The 12,831-nt window shown below is 59.3% G+C and overlaps 1 protein-coding gene across 13 annotated transcripts in view; it reads left to right on the plus strand.

The window, feature by feature from the left end:
- Window positions 1-12,831, plus strand: part of TNS1 (tensin 1) — a 183,928-nt gene that overhangs the window by 41,943 nt on the left and 129,154 nt on the right. Inside the window, exon 1 of one of the 13 annotated variants that reach the window (XM_036022876.1) lies at window positions 12,226-12,453. The exons of the other annotated variants lie outside the window; for them this stretch is intronic. The gene's annotated coding sequence lies outside the window, so the exon portion shown is untranslated. Of the gene's footprint in view, window positions 1-12,225; window positions 12,454-12,831 lie in introns of those variants that run through there. 13 annotated transcript variants of the gene reach the window in all.

Raw genomic sequence — 12,831 nt, forward strand, 5'->3', positions numbered from 1 at the left:
TCCCTCGCTGCCTCATCTGATGAAGGCTGTGTCCCTCCGATGTCCATGTAAGGCCGCCTGGCTTGCTCAGGACTGGGGAGAGTGGGCAGCGCCAGAGGGGCTGGTCCCGGGGTCACACAGCTCTGGGGAGCCCTGCTGCCTTACCGGGGTGGTGGCCGGCTGGGGGAGGCCAAGGCTTCGTGGGAACGTGACCCCTCTTTCAGCTGCACTCCCCTTCGAGGCCCCACCCCCAGTGCCCCTGCACAGGCTGCTTTCATTGCCAGCCAAGGTCCTGCCCTCTCTGAGCCTGGTCTTTCAGGCTCAAGATTGGGACGCTTTTCTGGTCCTTCGTGATCCCATCTCCTTGGCGCTGAGAGAGTTGTGCCCCAGAATTCCTGGGGTCTGTGTCCTTCCTCTCCTCCTCTGGCTTTCTTCCAAGACCACATGCGTCAGCTCTGTGGGCCGGGGTGGCTGCCTTCTGGGCCATCGAGGGGAAGGGGGTGCTGGGGCCCTCTTCCCAGCTTTCTCCCTGAGGTCCTGGGCACGGCTGGGGAAGCCACAGCCCTCCTCAGGCCTCCCTGTTCCCCTGGGAGAAATGCCCACAACAGCTCTTGACCTCATTGACTGAGTTGCCTAGAGGGACACTTGAGAGTTGTGAGTGTGCGTGTGCATGTGTGTGCATGTGCGCGCTTGAGTGTGCATGTGCGCGTGCGCAGACTTTAGAGCTGTGGCCCTGGAACACGGGCTGGGCTGCACGGTGAGGAGGAGGCGGAGCTGAGGGCTGAAGACAGAACCGCCCAGCCCCTGGCCTCTGTGCGTGACCACGTCTTCTCTCCTCACCGCCTCTCGCCTTTCGGTGTCTTGGGTCCCACCACCGAGTCTTTCTGTCTGACTTTTCTTTCTGTGTCTGCGTGACTCCCTTTCTCGGTGCCCCTTGGGACTCTGTGCTCCCATGTGGGTTCCCGTCCTCCTCAGTGTCCTGCCTTGTTTCGCAAGCCTGAGCCCTTCATCCTGACCCCCGAGCCGTGATGATGACGTAACTGGGTTGTGGAGAGGACTGGTGAGATGAGATGTCCCAACACCCCCTAGGGGGAGGGGCTCCTTTAGGCTCCCCCTCCAACCCCCGCCTAGGTTCTGTCTCTGCCATGTGTGTTTAGGGCCTGAGGCCACGCAGGGTGCATGTTTGCCTAGCCTGGAGGGGCTGGAATGCAGGAAGGAAAACTTGTACTTTAGCCCTCTTCTCAGCATGCCTATAGACCTTCTCTCTTTCCTGTATGGGTGGCTCTGAGGGGAAACTGAGGCACAGCAGGCCCGGGGTCCCTGGAGAGGGAGACACGGAAGGGAAGGGAGGGGAACGGGGCAGGCCCATGGCCAAGGTGTCTGCACTGGCGGCGCCGGCGTCTGGGGCTCCTGGATGGTGCTGCGGGTGGGTGGAATCCGCAGGGGTGAGACACTGAGGCCGGAGCGTGCCGAGGATGCTTGGGGCCGCTTATCTCGGGCCAGGAATGCACTGCGGTATTATTAGCCTCTAGCCTTTGCAATAACCACCCGGGGAGCATGGCAGACACCTGTCCGGCTCTGCCTGCCCAGACCACCCGCGGGCGTCTGCACTGAATCTCCCGTGGCTGCAGTTCACACGTGTGCCGGTGTGAGTGTGCATGGATCCGTGTGCACACGTGTGTGGGCATGTGCCTGTGTGGGTACCAATGTGTGTGTCAGTGTGCATCTTTGGGGGCCTTTAGGCATGAGAGTGAGCACACAGCGACCGTGTGTGTGTATCTGTATACGTGTTTCCATCCCTGTGGGAACAAATGTGTCCACGTGTGTAGCGTGTGGGTGCCTGTGTGCATGCGTGCATGAGTGTGTATGCATAAGTGTGAGTGTGCATGATTGTGCGGCTTGGTCTGTGTGTGCCCCCGCCTGGGGGGCAGGAAGCCCTGAGGAGGTTTGGGGAGTAGGAGGGAGGTGCAGGACGAGGGCAGGCTGTTGACTCCGCCAGGGTGTGGTGTGATGAGGGGCCAGGAGGCGGGATGGGGGAGGCAGGAAGAGCATGTAGGTGTGTAGGGCACAAGGGAGCTGCTGGGGCTCTCAGCACTTGGGGTCTGGGCCACTCCCCTTGATTGGTTGGACCCTCGAAGGCAGCGTGGTAAAAAGTGCTGAGGTTAGGCAGCCTGCATCTGACTCCTGCCTCTATCATTCACTAGCCTTGTGACCTTGGGCAAGTGACTTGACCTCTAGGAACCTCAGTCTCCTTCTCTGTACGAAGGTGCTAATCATAGTACCTACCTAGCAGAGTCATTGGGGGAAAGTCCTGTGCCTGGAACATACTAAGAATTGAGCAAATGATACCACATTGCCATCATCACTGTCATCAGCATGGGCACAGACCCCTCCGTGTGTCTTGCATCCGGCCTGGGCAGTTCCTCTCTGGCTGGGACCCCCAGGCAGGATGGGGACCCCCAGCTGATTGGTGATGAGATGGAAGCCCAGAGAGGGCACGAGACAGGGCCAGGCTCACTAGGGAGCCAGGCGTAGCCATAAGGACCCAGGCCCCTGGCCCCTGGCAGCTCTCGCCACCATGATGCATTGCACTGTTCATATTTCTGGTCGTGCCTTGCTTGCCAGGCGGGAGAGGGCAGGAGAATCTGGCAGGCTTTCTCCCCCAGGCCCGCTGCCACAGACAGGCAGCTCAGGACCTATCTGTTCACCATGAAGCTTCTTACAGGACTGAGTTTCCACTCCTTGTCTTAACTGCCCTCCTGTGAGACTTCTGCTTTTGAGCACCTCGACCCAGCATGAGTCCGGACTCTCCTACAGAGAGGAGGGAGGCCCAAGGGGCTCCAGGATCCTTGCTTCCTCGCCCAGCCCTGCCCATGAGAGCTGGCCATCTGGTCCTGGACTTAGGTCCTCACCTTCTGCTTCCCACTCCGGCCGGACAGGGGTGGAACTCCTAGGAAGCACTGGGTCCATGTAGAGCCGGGCCCCTGCCCGCCCGCCCCCTGCCCCTGCCCGCACATCCCACATCCTTCTCGTCCCCCCTGGAACTCCCAGGTGCCAGGACGGCTGCCCCCCGGGATAGCAGGCCCAGGGCATTGCCAAAAGTATGGAGGTAGGAGCAGGCACTTTGGCGCCTGGGCACGATGGGGTGGGGGTGAGCAGAGGCAGGTGGGATCTGCCAGGATCCCTTATCCTGGGCAATCTGTGCTTGCCCTGGATGTCAGCCAGACAAGACTTGTTTTTCATAATCACTACCAACTACCCGGAAGAAGAAGAAGGGAAAAAAAAAACCCAACAACAACAAAAACAACCACTGAACTTTTTTTTTTTTTTTTTGGTTGGAATCTGCTGTTAATGGCCGATTGGCTGTACATTATTAAACAGGCAGCTGGAGCTCTGCCAGGGTAGGGTGCCTGAGCCAAGACTTACAGCCTGAACACAGTGTTCCTGGGACCGCAGGCACTGTGGGGTCCCTGGGGAGGAGCACCCAGAGGAAGGGGCTCCAGCTGTGGCCGCTCGCCCTGCTTATCCTTCGCACCCAGCTCCGCTCTGGTCGTCTTTCCGAGAGCAGGACTAGGCTGTGCCCGGAGCCCAGGCATCCCATCCCTGGGTCCCTCCCCGCCCAGGCCCGCCCCTTCTCTCCTGCTGTTTACGTGGACAGGCTCCTGCCTGGCTCCCTGCAGGGGCGAGGCCAGCCAGCGCCCACTCGCCCACTCTCCCGCTCTCCCGGGGGCTAGTGTGCTACAGGGGCCTGAGCGCTGGGCTGGGAGCTGGACACCTGGTTCTGGGGTTGACTCCACTGAGTTCCTTCCCGTGGCGACTCCCTTTCTGTCCTTCCTAGTCCTCAGTGTCCACGTCACTACAAGGAGGCGATGGGGCTGGTCAGCTCTAAATTCTTGCCGACATTTCCTGAGCCTCAGTGGGGGTTGCCGCCGGTGTGGAGCCCGGAGTGACGGTTTCCCAGGGTTTGGAGTCCTTCTTGCCCGCTCCCTGGTCCCATCAGAGAGCCGCGTCTCAAGCCAGCCCTGCTGGGCGGGACTGGCCACTGGCCTCATTCACCTCTTCTGCCAGCCCCTCTCGCCGTCTTGAAGCCGGCCGGGGTAAAGGGCAAAGGCCGGAAGGTGACATGAGCGAGAGAACAAGTCGGGGGTTCTGGAGTGGGGCGACTGCCGTCTTGGTGGAGCCGGCGTGACACCAGTGTGCACAGACAAGAGCGCGGTACGGGGTCCAGGTCCTGCCAGGGTGGGCCACTGCCTCCCCCAGGGTCAGGCTGCCGCTGGCACTTGTGGCGGGGTGGTCACGAGTTTGGGAGCGGGGTCCAAAGGAAAGCTCTCGCAGCCTCTCAGAGATAAGATGGCAGAGCCGTCAGAAGTCCAGGCTGGGAGTAGTCCCATCGCCACCGCTCCTTGGCCCTCTGACTGTTCCTGACTTTGGGCAAGTGACTTCACCTCTCGTGCTGGAGCTTCCTCCATGGTTGAAAGCAGGGCTAGAGGCACGTCCCCTCCCAGGGCTGCAGCGAGGAGACCGGGAGCGAGTGCCTGCCGGGCTTTAGAACAGGGCCCGGCACAGAGGTGCCCATCGGCGGTTCCGGCTAAGTGCTCCCTCCCTCTGGCACTCGGTTCTTGCCCCTCACCCCGCTCAACGGTCCTCTGTGTTTGTGTTTTTGTTTGTTTGGAGTCTCCCTCCTCCTCGGACCGAGTGCTCCTCGAGGGCAGATGCTCAGTCTGCCTTTCTCAGGTCCCCTCGGGGGCCCAGCACAGCGCCCTGCGCACTTAAACAGCTTTTGTTGAGTGAATGGGCGAATGAATGAACGCCTGAGGGCCAACTGGAAAAGGACCAGAAGCGGAGAGACAAGGGAGCACCTGGGAACCTGGGATGTGGAAAGATCCAGAAACTGTGAAAGGGCTGGGGGCTGTCCAGCCTGGGAAGTGAGAGATTGCGAGTGGCAGTGTGTGTGCGTGTGTGTGTATGAGAGAGAGAGAGGGAGAGAGAGAGAGAGAGAGAGAGAGAGATGTGTTTGAATATAGCTTTGCAGGGAGTTGCTCTCTGAAGCAGAACCGGGAGCCACAGGAAGCAGGCTTCCCCTCAGGGTGGGGGCTGCTGGGCGTGGGCGGGACCCCCAGGGCCAGGAGCGTGCGAGCAGGGCTGGCTGAGCCTCTGTCAGGTCCGAGGAGAGCCCTGCATGGAACGAGATGTCGACTTGGCAAGGCCCTGCGGTCCCTGGTGACTCGTGTGGCTGCTTCCTGTGGAAGAGGAGTAGCAGTCAGCTGGTGTCTCTGCACTTCAGTTTTCTCATCTATGAAATGGGATTAATAATGGATTGTTAGGAGGATTAAAGTGAGTTAATGCCCACAAAGCGCTAAGAACAGTGCCTGGCACGTGGAAAGCTTTCAATATAATTGGAGTGTTTACTAAACAGGGCCAAAGAGATACATAGGAAGGAGAGCTGAGTCGTGACTCTGGGGTGGGGGTGGGGGTGGTGAGGGCTTCTCTGAAGGAGTAGGATATGCGGGGGCGGGGGGGGGGGGGAACGTGGAGGGCTGCTCTGTGCCAGACTCTGCACTCTGGTCTCAGCGTGGTTAAGTCACTTCCCTGAGGTCACACAGCCGTTGAGTGGGGGCCCAGGCTTCAGCCATGGTAGGCGATTCCAAAGCCTGGACTCTCCCCCCTCCCCTCCTGGGCTTTGGTAGGATGGAGCCGGGTTTCTGTGATCCCTGTGTGTGAGCACCCTGGGACGGATAGCACCTTGTTTCAAGGTGGAGCAAAGCGATGATTATTCCTCTCTGTGGCAGGGGTGGGGTGGGGGGGGACCTAAGTCCTCAGGAGGGAAGCCTCCAGCTCTCTTGCACCCTGAGAGTGCTATAAAAACTTTTAAAAATGCGAGGAGAGGTTGAGGGTGGACATTTTTGGCAGCCCATTGCACAGAGCACCCGGCAGGGAGCAACAGCCCCAGGGGAACCTGGGTGGAATGAGGTTAAGATGTTGAGAAGTGGTGCGGTGAGGAGCGGAGTGAGAGGGCTGAGGAAAGGGGAGCAGATACACTGAAGAGGGAGGGCTCCGCAGGAGGCTCTGCAGGTGGAGGGGAGCCCAGGGTTTGGCGGCATCTGGGCCAGTAGGCAGCGCTAGCCTTGGGGCAAGGGTGCCTGGCCGGGGGGGGGGGGGGGCAGTCCCCACACAGCTATTGGGCAGTGCCGGGACCCGGGGTGGGGGGAGTTTGGGGTAGGAGGCCCGTTGGCCAGCACACAGTCCAGCATGTGTGAGGCAAAAGTTCAGCTGCTAGCCCAGCGCCTCGCCTCCTCCAGCCTGGCAGCCGGCTTCGCCAAAGGCCAGCTCTCACGCTGGGGCCAGCATGCTCGCCCCCGGTCAGCACTGCAGGCCGAGCTTCATCAGGTCGCTGTCCTGTCCTTAACAGCTGCTCAGCTTCTGGCTGTTTCTGCTTCTTGGACCTTCAGAGATGAGTGGGAAATGGTCCCAGGCTTCAAGGAATTCGCAGATGGAGGGGCAGAGAAACAATGCGGGTGTGTGTGGCTGTGGAACTTGCCCGGCTCACTTTCCCAAACAGTTTGTCAAGGATTCAATGATGCCCGTTGTGTCCCTTTTTTATCCTCTGAAATAGAAGTTGGGCCCAGTTCTCTTACCTTTCCTTGTGCTTTTATCCCAGCAGTGTTTGTGGTCTGCTCTGGCCTCCTCGGGGTGCTCAGAAGGGAGCACATCTCGGGTGACGTCTGAGCAGCACGGAGTACAGTGGAACTCTCACCGCCTTTGGTCTGGGTGCTGTGCCTTTATTAATGCAACCCAAAGTGCAGTTGCCTTTTGGGGGCAGCCATCTCCTTGTGCGGTGGAGCTAAATTTCTGTTTTCACTAACTCCTAGAGCTTTCCCTCCACGAAGTATTATTTATTCTGTTGTTTTTTTTAAAATGACTTTTGAACCTTAGTTCAGGACTTTACCCCAAGAGAAATGTTCCTTTGCTAATTTTATCTTGTTTATAAAGTCAGTTTGGCACTTGAATTCATTTCAGCATCTTAGCTCTTCTTTCTGCTTTTGTTTTTCCTTCCTTTGGGTACTTGGTGGGGATCCATTCTTTACCTAAGTCGCTGATAAGCATGCTGGACAAGCCAGGACAGGGGACAGGGCCCCTCGGCAAGCCAGGAAGTTGACATCGATCTATTAATCAACACCCCCTAGGAGTCCACTTGGCTTTCTATCACGTCTTCAAGCATTTCATCGAGGATCCTGCCAGCACCTTCCTGAAATCCAGATAACCCAGGTCTGGGGGATTCCCTGACCGTCCAGTCCAGGAACCTAATAACGTTGGGCTCAGGGTGGTTGATGTGCCCCTGAGAGGGAGGCTGAAAAACCCAGGCTGACGCCAGTGATCTCCACTGGGGCCGGCCTGAGTGAGAGCAACCCGACCTGGGGACCAGGCAGGCTCCGAGGAGGACAGGGCCGCGGGCAGGTGTCAGAGACAAGCAGGGGGCGGGCGGTTTCCCCGAGCTTTCCTGTCTTCTGCACGCTAGGGTTCGCACCGAGAGTAGGGAGCTGGAGGGGAGAAGGCCCGGCACTGCTTCCTCCCTGCGGGAGTGTGTGTGAGACGACGACCCGAGGCGGTGTCCGTCTCTGCACTCGGAGAGGTGAGGGAAAGGCACCTGAATGAGATGCAGGGAGGGGACATTGGTGGGGAGGGAGGAGGGGGTGCCCCCTGCTCCAGCCCCAGTCCGGTCCAAGTGTCAGGGATGACGAACAGAAAGGGAAGTGACCGGTGACTTGGCCTGCGCAGCCTCGCCTCAGGAAGGAAGGGAGGGAGAGGGCCTCTGTGGGGCAGCGGGGGAGGGCGTGGCTTCTGGAGTGTGCCATGGGGGCGCCCTGGCAAGGGGGCGTCCTGGGGCGTGACTCGGAGAGGAAAGCATCCCTGGGGGGCCAGTCCAAACTCATCTCTGGTGTGTGTGTGTGTGTGTGTGTATGTGTGTGGTGCGGTGGTGATCACAAGGGAGACGGGCAACCCAAATGCATAGGCATTGACCAAATGCCTAGGGTGACCCCTGCCCCCACCAGGGCCTGGTTCCCAGCTTTCTGCATGTTGGGTTCAGCAGGATCCTGAGGCCCAGGGCCTCATGCCTTGGGACCTGGACATGTGGCCCTGCCTTCTCTGTGGTAGACAGGGCCAAGGACACTAGAGTGGGTGGCTCCCGCAGTTCCCTGGGAGACCACATCTCCCCCATCCTCGGATGATGGGGGGTGTTGGTCAATCCTTTGCCCACAGAGGAGCTCCCACTTAGTTGTGTAAGAGCCTGGGAATCTGTCCCCTTGAGAGTGTAGGTCGCCTGACACGACGCCCTCCAGGGGAGCCTTGGGGCCTCGGGAATCCCCACCTGTGTCATGTGGTGACATAGGCTTGACTGGGAAGATGTGGATTCCAATTCTGTCCCTTTCATCAGCTGCTCTGGAATTCTGGGTAAGTCCCTTCACTGCGCTGAGCCCCTCTCTAGGACTGGGGATAAGAACCATAGCCACTTCCTGGGCTGTGATGGAGGCCGGCACGGAAGGGCATGGAGGGGTTGGGGGAAGAACTGGCACTTAAATGCTGATGAAAGCGAAATGATGGAAGAAGTGAGAGCAGCTCCGGGTCCAGGCTCACGAGCCCCCCCTCACCCACTCCCACCCCCGCCGTGGGGGGCCGAGGGGCAGGGGAAATCTGGGTTCAACACTCTTGGGCTGTCTTTCTCTTAACGCTATCTTTGCCCTTTCTTCTCTCTCTGTGCCCCTCTGTCTTCCTTTCTGTTGTGTGCTCTCCCTCCCCAAATGCAGTGCCTGGCTCAGCACCTGGCCCCGGCACACACAATTCATCCCCCCCCCCCCCCCCCCCCCGCTTGTCTCAATGGCCTCTCTGTGGCTCTGCAGCCACCCCCCCCCCCCCCCAGTGTGGCCTCTCTCCTCCTTCGTGGTCCCCTTTGCTGACCTCCCCTTTGTCCCACTCTCTCTCTCCGCCTGACGTTCCCCCCTCTGTTTCTGCGGCCTCTGTCTTCCCTCCACAGGCGTCCATTGACCACTCGCTGGAGGCCTGGCACTGCCCTGCTCCTGTCTGCGCTCCGTGCGTGCGTCTCCATGCCTCCTGGCTGCCGACGTCGCTCCCTCTGCCCCCATAGGCCTCCCGCCCTCCCATCCCCCCTCCACCAGCTCCAACACTGGTGTTATTCAGTTTTATGAGAAACCCCCAGGCCTGCCCCTGAACGGACCAACCACAACTGGAACCAGATGTGCGGTGCTGCACATGGGGATGGAGGGAAGGAGGGAGGGAGGGGGGAGGGAAAGGGGTCTGGGCCGGCTCCGGGGGCGGGAGGGGGCTGGGGGATGGGAGATGGGAAACCCTGGGAATTCTGCATCTTCATTGGTTGAGGAGGAGGGGGAGTGGGGAGGGGAGAGAAAAGGGGCTGAGCGGGCTTCTGCACAAAGCAGTTCTCACTCTGCGTGCTCGTGTGTGTGTGTGTGTGTGTGTGTGTGTGTAAATGGTGGTGGGACAGACACTGGGGAAAGCCGGGGGTGGCTGATGGGCTGTGGGACAGCTTGTGGACACGAAGGGGAAGGCTGCTCCTCCTCTTTGAAATCCTCTCGCTCCTTGAGTTCCTGTCCGTGTGGTTGCTAGAGACTTGCTGAACTCGTGGTTCTGTCCCCAGGTGCTGGGAGAGCGGGCGAAGTTGGGGTGGGGGGTGGGGCGTTCCGCCACCAAAGCCTCCTTGAGAGCAGCTGCAGAAGGGTGTCTCTCAGGGTCCCCTGGAGCTGCCGCAGACCTGGGGTGGGTGGGATGCACCCGGGACATCACGTGTTTGTCTCATTGACCCCGTGTCTTACCTAGCGCGGTGAGTTTTTCTGTCTGTGATTACATAGCTTTGAAGATAAAAGTCAGCCAACAATGATCTTGGCACAGCCTTGTGTGAAATTAAGCATTAAAGGTGCCCCTTTATTTAATTTTTAACCAGTCACCCACCCATCCATCCATCCATCCATCTCGTCGTCATTCACGTCCTCAGCCCACTTACTGAGAGTCCATTCCGAGTCAAGCTTGTGCTGGGCGCTGGACAAACTAGGAGGAGGGAGGGAAAAGGTGAATCTCTGCTCAGTGGGAGATGTGGAAGTGCACCCAACAAGCCTGGGCATCCGTGCGTGAGCAGGAGCCTTGGGCGCTCCGAGGGGACCGTGTCTACCAAGTGGTGCCACTGGAGGAGGATCCTCGAAGGGTGTGGCTTTTGAATGGAGCCCTGAACGCTGCTGTGGAGAAGGGGGAACCTCGTGATAAGCAGGCTCAAGAGGCAGTGCATCAGAGAGGGCTCCGAATAGAGGTGGGGTGGGGGAGGCGGTGGGGGGGGCCAGGGACTGTTTGATGTCAGTCAGGATGATAGTGGGTGTGGGTCAGAAAGAGGAGAAGGGGAGGAGGATTCTTCTGCTGTGCCGTGACCCCCAAAATGAAAGGGGCACCTTTCCTTTTCTTAGCGGTCTCCCCACCCACCTCTAGAGGAGCCTAGATTGCTGACGTGCAGTCCTCACCTCCCTCCCCTGTCGACGGCCGGCCCAAGCCCAAGAGCAGACCCGGGTCTGCAGGGGGCCCGAGGTTAGGCAGGATGAGGCTACTGGGAGCCCTCTGCCCCAGAGCTGGGGCCAGAGAGGGCTGAATGAGCCCGGGGCTGGGGAGGCAGGTTTCCCTACTTGGTCCAACGGTCTCGGAGGCGTGCTCTGCAGGGCTTCTGTCCTCCCACCTGCGGCCGTACCCACCTGCTCACAGGCTGAGGCTGCTGTCAGTGCCGGAGGTTCTGAGATGCTGGAGGTTGGGACTCTGGGAGCCAGGCTCCTCCCACCTGGGAAGGGAGGTCCTCGTGCTCTGGAGGTGGGACGTGGGTAGAATGACACCTCCGTCTCCATCGTCCCCACATCAGGTCCCGAGAAGGTGCCCCTCTCCCTGCCATCCTCAGGGTTCCTCTGTCACTGACGGGGTTGGGGAGCAACTCTCTAGGGTGCTGCCCACCTTCCCTGTGATGCTCACGGCCCCATGCTTGTCCCTTCTGGGTCTCCCCTGTCCCTTTATTTCTTTGGAAAATGGAAGCCTGGGGAATGGTTTAGTTGAATTGATAAAACTGGTGAGTTAGACGTGGAAAAGATGGTGAATACCATTGGCTCCAGTCTCATCGGACAACAGGGGACACCGAGGCCCACAGAGCAGGTCACTGGCCCAGGACCTCCCACGAAGGTGGCCCGGGTGGAGAAAGGAAGGCTCTTCCAATCTCTGAAGCGTGGGGTGGTGAGGAGCTGGGCGTGGAGGTCAGGCTGTCAGGTCTGAGCTCCTGCTCTGTGCCCTCGGTGTTGTTTCGGACACGTCCCCAAGCTGCTCCAGGGTCCCTTTCTTCAGCTAAAACAACAGGGCGATTCCGAACGTCAGTGAGGAAGTGTTTAAGAGCCTGGCATACAATAGGTGCACTGCCAGTGACTTTTCCCTTCCCCGCAACATAATCTTACCTGTTCTTCACCTCTGTCATTAGTACGGTCCTCCAAACTTTTCAAATCCCATTTCCCCCAATCTTTTAAATTGTGAAATCGTTTGGACGTGTAAAAAAACTTCAAGGAACCTATGGTTAACATCCTGGGTTCCGTAAAGAACACTTGGGCATCGTCCCTCTCTCCCATTTCTGTTTATCTCTCCATCGCTCAGTCCGCGTCTTATTGTTTTGATGTGTCCATTCAAAGGGAATTGAAGCATGCACTCAATGAACTAGCGTTCAATTCAAATCACTTTTGCATACACAGTCACAAATATCCGTAAGGAAAAAAGAGATTCAGAAGTGAGATTCTAGGTCCACAGTCACCAAGTGAGTGCTCTGCAAAAGTTGAGAGTTGCTCTTCTTCCTCTTCATCATCATCATCATCATCACCATCATCATCTCAACATACTTCCTCACTCATCGGTGGTTCCAGGCGGCTGTGTTTCTTCCCTGGGTTCTTGTCCCCCTTTCCCCACCTCTGCCCTGCAAGTGCTTTGGCCCCTCCTTGAAGGCCCTCAGGGAGGCTGCTGGGGCAGTGGCCGATGGACAGGGAGTCCACAAGGCTTGGCATGCCCTGCCCCGGGGGGCGCCTATGCCCTGCCCCTGCCAGCCTGGCCAGAGCCCGGTGTGAGTGCCGCAGGGGTTAAAGGAGGCGGCAGCGGGGCGGGCTGCTGGCCGGCTCCGGGAAGAAGGCGGTGCGTGCTTGCCCGCCTGCTGCTGCCGGGGGAGGGAGCTGGGCGAGCAGCGCCCTCGTTCAGTTGCTCCCAGCAGTAGCCCTGGGGCCAGCTCTGCTCCCCGTGCCTGCTCCCCGCCTGGACACAAGGCTCACTCACGCCCTCCTCTCGGCAACCAGCTTCTTGCCAGCTACCGCAGCTGCCCCATCACTAACCCACCGCCCTGTCCTGTGAGCCCAGATACCCACCCCACCCAGGGGTTCCTCGGCCGGAAAGGTGAGTCTGTGGGTGCTGCTGGGCTGTCCTTACAAATGCTGTCAGGGCCGCTGACCAGGGCGTACGTTAGGGGAGGAGGAGGTCAGCCCTCCTGGCCCTGTGTCTGTGCGCCAGGCTAACCCCTCAGGCCAACCTGTCAGTCCCCCCTTCAGACGAGTCTGGGGTTTTCGCAGCGACGACGCCTGGGGTGTGGCTGCCCATTCAGAGAGAGAGAGAGGGACACGAGTTCAGAGGAGTTTTGTTTGCTGGGGAAGTTGCTAGTGTCAGTGGCTGCAGACCCGGTCCAGCAGAAGTGAGTGGGGAGGACACACCTACCGGAGAAGGGAGGAGGTAGGGGGTATCCAGCCTCCAGCACTCTCCTGCCCACCTGCCTGCCTG

Source organism: Phyllostomus discolor, chromosome 4 (genome assembly GCF_004126475.2).
Source record: "Phyllostomus discolor isolate MPI-MPIP mPhyDis1 chromosome 4, mPhyDis1.pri.v3, whole genome shotgun sequence".
NCBI classification, from domain to species: domain Eukaryota; kingdom Metazoa; phylum Chordata; class Mammalia; order Chiroptera; family Phyllostomidae; genus Phyllostomus; species Phyllostomus discolor.